Genomic DNA, 13,219 nt, shown 5'->3' with positions numbered 1-13,219 from the left:
CCAGTTGCCAACTGCACACCACTGTTTTTTTTTTTTTTTTTTTTTTTTGTGGTTTTAGGGCGCACAACTTCAATGGTCATTAGCGCCCTGACGACGTTAAGAATGCACCGCGAGGCACAAGTTTAAAACAACAACTAAAAGGGAAAACACGATAAAAGACAGACTGACAGGCATAGGATTAAAAAAACAGCATAATCAAATGTCCTTAGAGAGGTTTGTCAAGTTGATAAAACGAAGAACGCGAGCAGCTGCTCGTGGGTCATCTGCTAAAATGGCATCTAGAGTACATGGCAGGCCAAGATCAAGACGCAGTGTGTTAAAATCTGGACAGGACGTTAAAATGTGGCGGACCGTCAGCAATTGCCCACATGGGCAGAACGGCACCGGTGCAGCCGTCAGCAGATGGCGGTGGCTGAACCGGCAGTGTCCAATTCGTAACCGGGCCAAAACGACCTCCTCCCGCCGAGAAGGGCGGGAGGAGGACGTCCAAGCCGCAGGAGGAGGTTTCAAGGACCGAAGCTTGTTGTCCGTAAGTGCAGCCCAATCGGCATGCCACAGCGATAAAATGCGCCGACAAATGACCCTGCTACAATCTGACGAAGGGACACAACAAGAAGCTGTCCTAGGCTGGAGGACCGCAGCCTTGGCCGCAGCATCTGCAGCTTCGTTCCCAGGGATACCGACATGGCCAGGAACCCACATAAAGCTAACCGGAGAACCGACGTCCACCAGCTGCTGAAGAGAGCGTCGGATCCGGTGCACGAAAGGGTGAACCGGGTACGGATCACTGAGGCTCTGGATGGCGCTCAGGGAATCTGAGCAGATGACATAAGCAGAATGTCGGTGGCGGCAGATGTAAAGAACAGCCTGGTAGAGGGCAAAGAGCTCAGCTGTGAAGACTGAACAATGGCCATGGAGCCGGTATTTGAAACTTTGTGCCCCGACAATAAAAGAACACCCGACCCCGTCATTGGTCTTAGAGCCATCTGTATAAATGAAGGTCATATTAATGAACTTCGAACGAAGTTCGACAAAACAGGAGTGGTAGACCGAACCGGGGGTAACCTCCTTTGGGAGCGAGGTGAGGTCAAGGTGAATGCGAACCTGAGCCTGGAGCCAAGGTGGCGTGTGGCTCTCACCCACTCGAAACGTTGCAGGGAGTGAAAAATTAAGGTGTTGAAGGAGGCGACGAAAGCAAACTCCAGGGGGTAACAGGGCAGAGACATACAACCCGTATTGATGGTCGAGTCATCAAAAAAGGAACAATAAGATGGGTGGTCGGGCATTGACAGTAGCCGACAGGCATACCGACGAAGCAGTATATCGCGCCAGTAGGTGAGTGGCAATTCACCAGCGTCAGCATGAAGACTCTTGATGGGACTAGTATAAAACGCTCCAATCGCAAGACGTAAACCCCGATGTTGTATGGAGTTGAGGCGGCGTAAGATGGATGGCCATGCAGAGGAGTATACGAAGCTCCCATAATCCAGCTTGGAGCGGACGATCGACCGATATAGACGAAGTAGGATGGTTCGATCCGCTCCCCACGACATACCACTGACAACACGGAGGACATTTAGAGAACGGGTACAACGGGCAGCCAAATATGACACATGTGGAGACCAGCTAAGTTTCCTGTCAAATGTAAGACCTAAAAATGTTGTTGTCTCCACGAATGGGAGAGCAACGGGACCGAGTCGTAAGGACGGTGGGAGAAACTCTATGTAGTGCCAGAAGTTAATACAGACCATCTTCTCGGCAGAAAAACGGAAGCCATTGGCGACACTCCAGGAGTAAAGACGGTCAAGAGAATGCTGAAGACAGCGCTCCAGGAAACATGTACGCTGCGCGCTGCAATAGATAGTAAAATCGTCCACGAAAAGGGAGCCTGATACATCAGCTGGGAGTCAATCCATTATTGGATTGATCGCTATGGCGAAGAGAGCGACGCTCAAACCTGAGCCCTGTGGCACCCCATTCTCCCGGCGAAAGGTGTCTGACAGGACAGAACCCACACGTACCCTGAACTGTCGATCCATTAAAAAGGAACGAATAAAAAGAGGGAGGCGACCGCGAAGGCCCCATGTATGCATGGTGCGGAGAATGCCCGCCCTCCAACAGGTGTCGAAAGCCTTCTCCAAATCAAAGAACACAGCTGCGGTCCGGCGCTTCCGCAAGAAGTTATTCATAATAAAGGTCGACAAGGTAACCAGATGGTCAACAGCAGAGCGGCGCCTACGAAATCCACATTGTACATTGGTAAGTAGGCGTCAAGACTCGAGCAGCCAAACCAAACGAGAGTTAAACATTCGCTCCATCACTTTACAGACACAGCTGGTAAGCGAGATGGGTCGATAACTGGAAGGCAAGTGCTTGTCCTTCCCCGGCTTAGGAATCGGGACAACAATAGACTCGCGCCAGCATGCGGGAACATGTCCCTCAATCCAGATGCGATTGTATGTACGAAGAAGAAAACCTTTACCCGCAGGAGAAAGGTTCTTCAACATCTGAATATGAATAGAATCAGGCCCTGGAGCGGAGGACCGTGATCGGCCAAGTGCGTTTTCGAGTTCCCGCATGGTGAATGGGGCATTATAACTTTCACAATTCGAGGAGCGGAAGTTAGGTGGCCTAGCCTCCTCTGCCTGTTTGCGGGGGAGGAAGGCAGGGTGGTAATGAGCGGAGCTCGAAACCTCTGCGAAAAAGCGGCCGAAGGCATTGGTGACATCCTCAGGGGCCACAAGGACGTCATTCGCAACTGTCAAGCCAGAAACTGGTGAGTGGACCTTAGTGCCAGATAGCCAGCGCAGGCTACCCCAGACAACAGAAGAAGGAGTAAAACTATTTAAGGTGCTTATGAAAGCAGCCCAGCTGGCTTTCTTGCTTTCTTTGATAATACAACGACACTGTGCACATAATCGTTTATAATTGATACAATTCGCCACTGTAGGGTGCCGTTTAAAGGTGTGTAAAGCACATCGACGAGCATGTAAAGCGTCTCTACATGCTGCGGTCCACCAGGGGACCGGTACGCGATGTGGAGAAGAAGTAGGGTGAGGGATGGAATATTCAGCATCCCGTGAGGTGTGCGACCTGACGATTGCAGCTTGTGAAGATTTGATCCTGAAAGATCGCCCTGGAAGAGAAGAGCCCTCAGTCTGCTTTGGAGATGTTCCAAGTAGATGAGCACGGAGAGGGGGTATGCTGCAGGAGATGGATAACACATGGGAAGTGGTCGCTCGAATATGTATCAGAAAGTGCGTACCACTCAAACCGGCATGCAAGTTGGGTAGTACATATAGAGAGGTCTAAATGGGAATAGGGGTGAGATGTGTCCGAAAGAAAAGTAGGGGCGCCAGTATTGAGGCAGACAAGATTGAGCTGATTGAAAAGGTCTGCCAACAGGGAGCCCCTCGGGCAGGATGCTGGAGAGCCCCAAAGGGGATAGTGGGCATTGAAGTCTCCAGTTAACAAAAATGGTGCAGGTAGCTGAGCAATAATTTGCATCATGTCTGCCCTGGTAACGGCAGACAACGATGGAGTGTAAATGGTACAAATGGAAAATGTAAAAGTGGGGAGAGTAATTCGGATGGAAACTGCCTGCAGGCCGATGCGCAATGTGATGGGATCGTAGTAAATATCATCCCGGACCAGCAACATAACCCCTCCATGAGCCGGAATACCTACCACAGGGGGTAGGTCAAAATGCACAGAGGTGTAGTCTGCCAAGGCAATTTGATCGCATGGGCGTAGCTTCGTTTCCTGGAGGGCTACGACGAGCGGACGGTGCAAGCGGAGCAGCAACTTCAAGTCCTCTCGGTTGGAGCGAATGGTACGAATATTCCAGTGAATAAGTGCCATCGTAAGAAAAGGAAGATGAAAGAAGGGGTCACCTCAAAGGCCGCTGAGGGCCTGGCTTCGTGCGAGCACTGCCGCCGCTATCAGTAGGCAGACAGTCATCGTCCATTGGTTCTATAGGTTCATCGGCCATCTTGGTAAGATGGCCGGGAGGGGGAGCTTCCTCCGCCGGTGAATGGCCAGATGTTCGGCTACCAGCGGTGCGGCCAGGCGAAATGGATGACGGCCTGGGGCGGCAACCACTGGGTGGCACAGGAGAAGAAATGCGCCGTGGCGGAGGAGGAGAACTGTGCTTCCTATGAGCCTTCTTGGAAGGTCGTTTGGTGGAAGTACTGGTCGATGGCTGGGAGGTCGAGGTATGTAGGAAGTCTGCACGGGACGGTTCCTTCTTGAAGGCCCTTGCATCTGACTTCTGGGTCTTCGTCTTAGCAGAAGCTGATGAAGGGGCTTGTGTCTGGGGGTGATGGGAGGAAGAGGAGACGTCGACCGCGTGATCTTAGCACTGACCGAATGGACGACCGTGGTGCTGAAGGTCAGATCGCATGTCTGGGTTGCCACCTCCCTGGTAGTCCGAGGAGAGGCGAGGACAGTACTGTATTTCCCCGCTGGGAGCAGTGTGGGCTTCCTACTAGCAAATAGCTTGCGAGCAGCCGACGTGGACACTTTCTCTTTGACCCGAATTTCTTGGATACAGCGTTCTTCCTTATAGATGGGACAGTCGCGGGAGGATGCCGCATGGTCACCCTGACAGTTCACACAACGAGGAGACGGAGGTGGACAGTCACCCTCATGGGCATCCCTGCCACAAGTGACACATTTAGCCGCATTGGAACAAGACTGGCGAGTGTGATTAAAACGCTGACACTGGTAGCAGCGCGTAGGTGTCGGGACATAGGGGCGAACAGAAATAACCTCGTAGCCCGCTTTGATGCGCGATGGCAGCTGAACACTATCAAAGGTCAAGAAAAGTGTCCGGGTCGGTACAAGGTCATTGTTGACCTTTTTCATGACCCTATGGACAGCCGTCATGCCCTACTCAGCGAGGAAAGACTGATTCTCCTCGTCAGTCAATCCGTCGAGAGATCTAGTATAGACCACACCACGAGACGAATTCAAAGTTCGGTGAGCCTTCACCCGGACAGGGAACGTGTACAGGAGTGTGGCTCGAAGCAGTTTCTGTGCCTGGAAGGCGCCCTCAGTTTCTAGTAGCAAGGTACCATTACGCAACCTTGTACAAGACTTAACAGTACCGGCTATGGCATCGACGCCCTTCTGGATAACGAAAGGGTTGACAGAGGAAAAATCCTTTCCGTCCTCAGATCAAGAAACGACGAGGAACTGTGGGGCAGGCGGTAGTACTTTTGTCACTGGTGGCTGGCCATGTTTCCGTTTGTGGGCAGAAGTCGAGAGAGAAGAAGAGAAATCCATTGCGGAGGAATCCCCCACGATTGCCAGCGTCTCCAATGGCGCGCTCCTTCCTTAGGGGGACCCTCTCAGAGGGCACTCCCGCCTTAGGTGAATGTTTACACCTCAGGTCACACCTCCCGAGAAACAGACGGAGGGACCAATCGGCATGGTCAGAAGGTATCAGCTCAGGCAATCACCCCTCCCTGGGCCTGGCCTTTACCAGGGAGTACGCGCGTGCCTTACTTGTCTACCCAGGGCGGGGAATTACGCGTTACCCCGTCACCGGCTACGCGTGCGAACGCGTGGGTCGGCCTTCAGGCGCGCACAGGGAGGAAGGAAGAAGAGGAAAAGGAAGAGAGAGAGGACAGACTGTCTCAAACGCCGAGGCGGAGACCAGAGAAGGCAAGGAGAAGAAGGCAAGGAGAAGAGTAAGGAAGACAGTGAGATGGAGAAGAACAAAGAAAGGAACCAACCAAAGGAAGGAAGAAACGAGAAGTGAAAAACCAAAAAGACCACAAATATAGGTCGTGGAATCGTCCGTCTCCGGACGCAGGCGCTAACTACCCCCTTGAGGGGGATGTACTCCTTTTAGTCGCCTCTTACGACAGGCAGGAATACCTCGGGCCTATTCTAATCCCCGGACCCGCAGGGGGGGGGGGGGGGGGGGGGGGGGGGGGTATCAAACTTGGTAGCATTAATGTCAAGGAGATGGTGAGAGAAATAATGCTGAATCAACGCAACTGAACCACTTTTAATGAGCTGCTACAGTACATTATACCATTACATACTGGTACCGATATCGCTACAGAAGAGCCTCACTATGGTGCACATCACCGACCAGATAAGTTTGCAAGAACAGGATTGCATTCTCCACAACAGACGAAGTATGTCCATAGGTATGCTGCTGGCTACCTCTCTTGATATGCTGCACTTCAGATCAGCATGTGTGTGGATGTTTCCTTGGTGAATCCTGTCTTTCAAGTAGCCCCACAACCAGAAATCACAGGGAGTGAGATCAAGTGATCGTGCCGGCCAAGCATTTGGAAACAATCGGTTGATAATTTGATCATTTCCGAATGTATTTCTGAGAAGCAGATGAACTTCACAAGCGATGTGCAGGGGGGACGCTGGTGAAGCATATTGCAGTAATGCTGGCCAGTGACACTGCACGTCTTTGGCCCTTGAGCGCCAGCCTTTTCAAAAATGTATGAGCCAATGGTGAACAAAGCTGTGAACCCACACCATATGGTAACATATTCACCATACAGAGGAATTTCAGGCACAGTGACTGGAGGTGAAGATCCCCACACCGGCAATTCTGTGTGTTCACCTCATACGTTAAAGAAAAATGAGCTTCGTCTGTCCGTAGGATGGTCCAGGACCAGCCCTTGTCAACTTCAACCCTTGTGAGAAAGAAGAGCAAAGTCAACAACCCGTTGTGTGTCCTGTGGTGCAAGCTGCTTCATTATATGGACCTTACACAGATACAATTTGAGAATGGTTCAAAGCACCTTCTGAACAGTGGACCACAGGATGTTAAACTATTTTAAACAGCATGCACATCACCTAATAATCAGCAATTGCATGCAATGTTGTCTGCCACAGCAACAGTAATTCCATCAACTATCTGTGGTGCAAGCGATCGTCGGCCTCTTCCCAGAGAGACGCCCAGTTCTCCAGTCGATTCGAACTATTTCATCACATTCCGCACAGCAGGCACAGAAACAGAACCATTCCGCAATCCTTTCAGCCCGCGATATTCTCGAAGTGCAGCTGCAGCATTACCGTTGTTTTGATAATAGTGCTTCACCAATAATGCCCTACTCCTTTTTTCCAAGCTCATGTTGACACATCAACAAGTGCACTGTGGATGGTCAGGATTGCAAGACTATGAATCACAATGACGGATAATGGCACGTGGTGGCCATAGTTGGACTGCACGGTGGCACTGTTACACATGGAAATCATGCACCCCAAACTCTGGACATTAAGGCCACCAAGTGGTACTCATATGGTAATTAGTTTCTGCAATATAGTGTGTTAAATAGGGAAATTTAATTACAACCACCCAGTACAATAGACAAATCTCCAATGTATATTACTATGCATATTATGAAGAATTTTGTACGTTGAAGAATGCACTGCATAAATCTTACAATAAAGTGGAAAAATAATTTAAATTCTCTTGAAAGACACACTGATTTTTCAAATGCAAGACACCAGCACTGAAACAGTTGGCAGAGAAAAATGTTTATTAAAAGGCAGTTAGAAACATGTAAAATGATCAGTACGATAGTTACTCTCAAAGGAAACAGTAATATTCCAGGAGAAATCCGTAAAGTAGCATTTATATCAAATGAATGGTCAATCTGAGTATATTTTTCAAGCAGGCAGAATCACTTAACTATTGTTCTCAAAAATCAAGGAAATAAACAGGCCTGGTGATTTTAATGTAAATGTTCTTACCTGCAATAATGATAGGACACATTCTGAGAGTTTAATGAGCTCTTTTAATCTGAGGACAGTTATTGACTTTCTCACAAGAGTGATGTAAGGCCAATTTTAAATGCTACAATTTGGATGACGGCGAAATGGGAGGACAGGTAAAGTGCAGGCAATACAGGCACTACTGAAGTGCGTTATCATGGCAGCATGGTAGATGATGAAATAGTTAGCAATACTTTCAACCACAATTTTTGGACAATAACTCATGAAATTGGTAGTAGAGGGTTTGTGGTTGATGCCGTGAACTTTCTACAAAAATCTGCAGAGAACAAAATCAGCCAGATGCATGTAGGGCTACCCCACATCACAACATATGAGGTTGGGAAGGTGATAACACAAATGAAAGACAAAAATAGCACTGGTGTGGACAATGTATCAATTAAAGGGGTCGACAGAAGCGTCCGATCCCACGTGTCGGCTTTGACTAGTGACGTAAGGGTGTTGTCTCGTGTGACGTCATGACAGCGTGGAGTTTGGTTTGTGAATGTGGCGTGTTTGTAGATGTCATTGTGTTGTGGTTTGTTGTGCTCTCTGGTGGTATGTTGAGGGTTTCCGTTTGTGTGGTGTAATGGGCTCAGTTTGCTTTTGCTCTTTATCAAGAATTGTTCGCGTGTCGGCTGTGTTTGTAGTAGAATTCGTTTCAGTGAGTTAACGATTTTGTGTGAAGGTTAATTTAGTGTTGTTTGCTGTACGCCGTGTGGTAATTTTAGTAAAATTAATCGGTTGTTGTTTTTGTTCAGGAATGGATAAGACAGATAAAATTAACACTGCGCAGGTCAAGGGAAGTGTTCAATCCCAAAGTGTGGCTGTGTATGTTGGTGTTGGTATTGGGAGATGTTTTTGAGCTATATAAGCCAAGGGAAGTGTGATCCTAATTTATGGGATCGGAAGCTGCTGATGAGCTATATAGGTCAAGGGAAGTGTCCAATTCCAGAAGATATTGTGTTCAGTGGTATTTGGGGAATTTTGTGATGTCAGTTTTTTTCGTCATTTTGTGTGGTTTGTATGTGTGTAGGTGTCTAAATTTGTTTATATTTAGTTTGCCCCCCACCGAAAAACACCCCATTTTCCACACACGTCCCGTTAGTGTCATTAGGCTTTTTGTGGAAAGAGTGTGTGTGTGTGTGTGTTTGTTTTTCAATGTATTTTCATCCTCATAATGTGTATGTAACGACTTTATATGTGCTGTATTGGAATCGTGGTTTATGGTCATTTCCGCCATATTTGTGATGTCACGGGTCAAAGCAGACGGGTGGGATCGGACGCTTCCGTATTTCCCAATTAAAGTACTACAGCAGTGCTATTAATTTATTTTTAAGAGTTTTGTCAAATATTTAATGAACCTTTAAATCAAGGTGCTCTTCCTATTGGATTCAAATGTGCAATTGTCGAACTATTCTTCAAAAAAGGTGATAAAGCTGAGGCTTCCAAGTCATCCACCCATCTAAATGCAGTATCCATAGTAAAATTCTACTATGGCTTAAATGGCACAGCAGGGATGTGGCATGAAACAAGAGGGCAGAAAGCAGAAGGTAGTGTCAAATAATTCTGCAATAGCTCCTGCCTGTCCTGACTTGGGCACAGTGAGATGTCGAATCTTGTAGAGTTCATATTCTTAATCTTTATCAATGAGCTGCCATTGTGTGTGAGCCAAAAAGCACACTTTATCCTATTTGCAGACAGCACAACCATTATGGTTGACAAAGCAACCAACTGCAGTCTAGAGAACACTTCACCCACAATATTCAATGGAGCTCTAGGCTGGTTCACTTCAAATCATTTGTCTTTCAGTGTTAACAAGACTCAGTTCATTCAGTTGCAACTGCACACAAAAAACAGGAAGATGCTGAAATAAATTGACAGTTAAGCCTTCAAAATTCCTGGTATTACACACTAATAATCAGCTCTGAAAGTAAGTCCACATCCTCAACCTATGAAAAAGACTAATTCGACACCAGATGCTGTTTGTTCAGTTACAATTCTGTGATTTGCAAACAATCAAAGCTGCATACCTTGGATATTTATGACGTATGACGTTATATTCAAGTGAAATCAGTCACATGTAAACAAAGTCTTCAGTATGGCGCATCTTGCAGCACTCAAATGTTGAAGAAAAGACTTTAAATGTTTGGCACCAAAGCTTTTACATTCAAGATTTAAAAATGTCTTTTTTTCCAATGTCTTGATGGCACCGATGGAGGTGATCAGGTTTATGAGTAGAATCGACCCTAGACACTCTTGCACAAATTTATTCAAACAGCTCGTCATGAATGCCAGTACATTTTTTCACTTATGTGCTTGGTCAACAAGAATAGTTTAATTTACAAAATAAATATCGCAATGCAAGTAGTAAATGATCTTCACAAAGATACAAAACTCTCAGCATAGGACAAAAAACAGTACATTATTCAATCATACAGGTATACATACAATAAACTTGTTCACATAAAATCAGTCACTGGTGGTCTGATTAAAATTTTTCTTTTGCACAGCTGTTTCTATTCTTTACAGGAATTCTTTGACTGTGTGTAATACTTTGTCGACTGCGTTTAATTTTAAGCATACTGATATGAACTTCCTATGAAAACTGGTATCTCACTTGACAACAGACATCCTTATATATGATTAAGAGGCGAATATGGAAGTGTCATATTCCACCCGTCTGCTTTTACCCATGATATCAATATAGTGGAAATGGCTATTCTAAGCGACAACAATACGGCACCTATGATATCACTACATACACATGGCAACAAACACAAAAATATGTATAAATTAGATAGTAACATCTCCTTCCAAAAATACAATCAAACTAATGGGACAACTGCAGGTAATTTGGGGTTTTAGGGAGAGGACAAGCTAAATGTAACAGTAAAAAAAACACCACGATCCTAACACACCCACACCCACCCACCCACCCACCCACCCACACACACACCACACACACACACACACACACACACACACACACACACACAGACAGACAGACAGACAGAGAGAGAGAGAGAGAGAGAGAGAGAGGGCGGTGGGGGGGAGCCATCAAACACAACAAGACAAGATCTACAAACATAACCAACTCAAACTATTAAGACAATGGTCCTCGGATGATTGAACATGTTCTAAAAGTAGCCATCAATGTCCTGATCAAATAATTTGGAAAAAAATTGAAAAATATCCAGATTATAGGTAATAACAATGACAACATGCACTAAATGTGTTTCAGCTGTATCTCTAAGAGTAAATGTTAAATTAGGTTTTCTCTCTATAATATACTCCCCCCCACCCCTCCCAACATACATGATCATTTAATCAGTGAAATAATGCAAAGAAATATCCAAACTTTTTTTTTATGTAACCCACTAATAAATGTCAACTCCCCATCTTTTACAGTGCACAAGAACTTCACTTACTTCCATGAAAAGATCATAAATGAAAATTGAAATCTTACTGGCAGTAAAAAGAAAGCAAACGGGCAGAAATGCAAATAAAACCTGAATGCTGAAATAGTGGTGACTAAGTCAGTCCTCTAATACACAGAGATAACATTTCAAAATTTTTGTCATCCTCAAGGAGCTCCTCTTTGCAAGTCTACATAGCTAAGTGATCCTAATTTAACCAAAGGTGTCATTTATGAAGGTGAGACCAACACCAGTCTCTCAAGCTATTTCTGATATTTCTTTACAGATAAACTTCATTAACAACATTTTATAAGGTTAATTTATTATGAAAAAGATCCAAGTTCTTCATGGGAAAGAATTTACATCAAGTAGACTCATTTCCACAATCTAGCCGCTTAATTTGAGAGACTTATTTACCCAATTTCTTTCCTTTCTTATATTTTTAGCTTGGTATTATATAGACCTTAAGCCTTACAATGTCTTAAAATAGTATGACTGCACTGTATTCAGTCTTAATATATGAACAGTTAACACACACAAACTGCCCTACACTCTGCCAGCACAAAACCGACGTAATTTTGAATCCCAACGAACTGTAGCATGTTATTCGAAAACTTCTTTTACTGAAAATGAAAACGGGTTCCCTCTCAGAACACAAACATTTAGATTTGTTATTGGTCAGTTAATAATGCACAAACTCCCACTTACGTTCGAGTAGGTAATTTTAATTTATTCGAAGGACTATAGTGATACGACCAGAACATTAAATGTCATTATCAGAAATACTTTCATTTCACTTTTCACGCCGAGTGAGTTCCTCTGCAGCCAACAACGTATAAAGGTGAGCGAAGGTGGTCATATGCAAATTTATTACATAGTGAATGTGAACACAATAAACGAGGTATAATGCACAGTTAATTTCAATAAAATGTGCGTATCCAGAATTTCAATGCGCAAGTTCATAAGACAGAATTTTTCCAATGCATGTTTATTTCAAGGAATAACATTTCTTTCTTTATATCGTGAAGTTTTAGCACTGTCATCTGGGATATCGTCGGGGCTAAAATCTGTGTCATAGGACTAGATTTATTAGTTTCTTTCTGAAAACTTCTTAAACCATAGGTATTTTTCCATTATTTGGCACTAAGCCTGTAAGTCTAGTTTTTCGGGTCTGACACCATCCAGAAATGATACAACGAAGGAATCTTTCGAACTACTCACAGTCGTGCTAAATGCAAATACTAGATAACCTGAAAATAAAATCTGTTGTATATGTGTTGTAATTATGAAACTTACCTACAGACTACTGTACAGCGCGAATGTGTCAGCGTTCATCATTTAATACGTAAATACCGCCATATATTCCATAGGCCATACTGCGACCACTGAGCAGCGACCTATCAGCTCACGGGAACGACCACAGATAAAGCGTCTATCGGAAACAAAATAAACGCGATGACGCCAAATTAAAAAGCCTCACACATAAATGTTACAAATAAACTCTTCCTCTCTTGCCATTTTGCCTGTTTCGTAGTATGGTTCAATAAAAAAAATGCTAATACATGGTTTACATTATCATTTGTGGACAAATTTTGGAGGAAAGTTTTCGTAACTGTTCGTGACATGTTTTTCGTTTAAAAAATATTATTTTTATTATCAATATTATATATGAAGACATAGATCTGAGTTGAACATTACCTAATTGTAGTAAAGCCGTATTAGCAGCTCGCAAATGTCAAAAATGGATAAAAGTCGCCATATATAGATATTTTCCCGACATTGTAATTTTGGGAATGTTACTCAGATCAGAAGACCTCATGCAGCGATTATGTCGAAAAAAGGTGCAAATCTTTCATCTCAGCCTTAAGTCACCTCATAAACAGAGCTTTTCGAAAGGTCCGCTGAAACATAAATGTAAGACACAGCAAGAAATGGATCAACAGAGAAATCATGAATGCTAGATTTGAACGAAAGGTATGGAATGTTTAATACTCAAGCAGACTGTGAAATGTACAGATACAAGAAAAAAAGAATATAGCAGGGTGATAAGA

The 13,219-nt window shown here is 44.8% G+C and overlaps 1 protein-coding gene across 1 annotated transcript in view; it reads right to left on the bottom strand.

The window, feature by feature from the left end:
• The window catches only part of LOC126109582 (uncharacterized), an 88,866-nt gene extending 76,287 nt beyond the window's left edge, over positions 1 to 12,579 (bottom strand). Inside the window, exon 1 of the mRNA XM_049914616.1 lies at positions 12,465 to 12,579. The gene's annotated coding sequence lies outside the window, so the exon portion shown is untranslated. The remainder of the gene's footprint in view (positions 1 to 12,464) is intronic.
• Between the last annotated feature and the right edge of the window lie 640 nt (positions 12,580 to 13,219).

This window comes from Schistocerca cancellata, chromosome 12 (assembly GCF_023864275.1).
Source record: "Schistocerca cancellata isolate TAMUIC-IGC-003103 chromosome 12, iqSchCanc2.1, whole genome shotgun sequence".
NCBI classification, from domain to species: Eukaryota; Metazoa; Arthropoda; class Insecta; order Orthoptera; family Acrididae; genus Schistocerca; species Schistocerca cancellata.
The sequence above is the reverse complement of the archived record's forward strand: the minus strand, read 5'-3'. Positions and strand labels throughout refer to the sequence as shown.